Genomic DNA, 2332 nt, shown 5'->3' on the forward strand with positions numbered 1-2332 from the left:
TTATTTTCCGGTAGCTTGAAGTTACTGGTAATTACAATCATTAAAGTCAGTCTTTATACGGGTGCAAGCAGCTGGCTGAGAGGCAAACATCTGCAGTCCATAACAAGGGACTAAATCCCAGGAGAGCTAAAAAAAAAAAAAAAAAAACTCCAAGGCTATGTTTAATGTGATTAGGACTTTGTCTCATTCAGTTTTCTACTCAAACTATAAATTCAGCCACGTCATAGTGCATTTCATGCACTTTCTAACTTAGTAAGTTGCTTTTGCATGAGGTGGTTGTGATTTCGCAAAAGCAGGAAGTCAGAAGTCTTGTGACCAGAAAATCACAGGATACATGTGAGGTTTTTTGTTTTGTTTTACTTATTGCAGGTTAAAATCAAGTAAATTACATACAGATAACACTAGAATGAGTGTGAAGGGAGAGAAAGCCCCTAACTGCTTATTGGTTACCTCTAAATAATCAAAAATTAGTTCACACTGCTCCTATAAATATGAGTAATATGTACAGTAAACTTTACACATTGGTGGTTTAACTAAAAAATTAGTCAAGATCATCTGAAGTATTGCACGTCTGTTCTTCTCCCCCCATCCCTCCCTCCTTCTCTCTCTGTGACAGTGTGTGATGGGAGGAGCTCCAGTGTGTTGAGTGCTTAGAGGCAGGCTGTAGTACGACACTGTGTCAGGAGAGAGAGAGAGAGAGAGAGATAGAGAGAGGAGAGTGGACCTGCGGACTCAGAGCTGTCATCTACTCAAGCTTTAAACTCTGTTGTTTCTGTGGACTTTCCTCTGACATTTCCTGGAGGAGGAATCAATCAATCTGTGTCACCTAAAGGAAACCTTTTCTTTTTTAGATCTGAAGGATTGTTTTTGTTTCACGGCTGAGCGTAAGTACTGCTGTTATAGAGACTGCCCTCCTGTTCATTAACTGTGTGGTGGCGTGGCTTCATGAATCATTGATGTAAGAACGCTGGGGTTCTGGTTACCTATTGAAATGATGCCAGGATAACCATGTCATTTCACCGTTAGAGAATTATAAACTTCTTATGACTAAGTCTGCATGGGGTTTGTTGTTAGTTTCTGTCTTTAAAGGGATAAGTGGGTGTGAGCTGACACGCAACAGCCCTCCGCCTTCTCCAGCAGGTCTTTATCGCAAGGTGATAGCAGGGCAAGGGGGTCATTAAAGACCTAGTCTGAGTGCAAGCTTCTGTGTATGTGTGTCTGTGTATCTTGTGCTTGTATTTGTGGGTGTGTATGTGTAGGAGCTACCCTTACATTAAGAGATGTTGATCTTGGACTTATTTTCTTTGGAAACACAGCTATTTCCCTGGGTGTGTTCGTATTTTAAGGCTTGCTGGCTTGTGTGTGTGTCTCTAGTAATGCATAGAAAAAATAGAGGATGGCTCTGACTCTTTAAGCTGAGGCACAACTCATCAGGACTGAGCCTGTGACTGGGAGTTGAGCCTCTTTCCGCAGATAGGAGTTAGTGAATGTGGCAGCCAGTGCACACACATCCTCTCCCAGCCTGGAAACTTTGTGCGAATTGAGAGGAGTGTGGAAAAGCTGATGGGCGAGAACAAGAACATAAATATAAACACAAAGTCTTAATTGTCTTGGTGTGTCTGGTTGTGATGGTTGAGAGCCAGCACAGTTGCACTGTTGAGGGGGTTTTGAGCTGCGACACTGGTTAGGGGTTCATGGTGTGATGCTGGCAGCTACGAGACAGAAGCATCAGGTATTATTGTGTGAAATCAAATCTCTCACCCACAAGCTGCTGGCAGCACAATCGAGACTGATGCCAAATTGTTAGCTGTGTGGGTGGTAGTTAATGGATAGAAACCATAAATGGAAAAGTTTGTCAAAAGTCAGTGAGGAGGTCAACCAAAGATTTTTATTTACTCTTGTTGCTTACTTTTGAGTGTGTGCTGCCAAGTACCTTTTACTTCAGAAAAGCTCTCAAGCTCCTTCTCCCGTGTCATAGAGTTTGACAAAGCAAACAGCTTTGTGAAGCAATGAGTAAATATGTGTTTTTTTCCCACAATGGAGTGGGGTTTTCTATTATTTGCTTATTTTACATTTAAAGATCCCTCTCAGATATGTTTTAAGACACACAGTATTTGACATGGTTTTTAAAAAGTCTTATATTACATCTTCTCCTCCTTAATTGAAAAATCCAGAATGTATGAATATGTAATTATCATTCATTTCAGTCTCCCTCCACTCAAAAACATGTCTTTCTTCATGTTCCTACAGTTAAATGTCTGAGCTTCACTGTGCAGAATGATGAAAAGTGAGGATTTGACACTAGAAGGATGTTTTTACATTCATCTGCTGA

At 41.0% G+C, this 2332-nt stretch overlaps 1 protein-coding gene across 1 annotated transcript in view; it reads left to right on the forward strand.

Moving 5' to 3' along the window:
* Nucleotides 1-685: 685 nt before the first annotated feature.
* Nucleotides 686-2332, forward strand: part of sema4ba (sema domain, immunoglobulin domain (Ig), transmembrane domain (TM) and short cytoplasmic domain, (semaphorin) 4Ba) — a 41505-nt gene continuing 39858 nt past the window's right edge. Inside the window, exon 1 of the mRNA XM_035664943.1 lies at nucleotides 686-884. The gene's annotated coding sequence lies outside the window, so the exon portion shown is untranslated. The remainder of the gene's footprint in view (nucleotides 885-2332) is intronic.

This window comes from Morone saxatilis, unplaced genomic scaffold (genome assembly GCF_004916995.1).
Source record: "Morone saxatilis isolate NCDOM2014 unplaced genomic scaffold, NCSU_SB_2.0 Contig2, whole genome shotgun sequence".
NCBI lineage: Eukaryota > Metazoa > Chordata > Actinopteri > Moronidae > Morone > Morone saxatilis.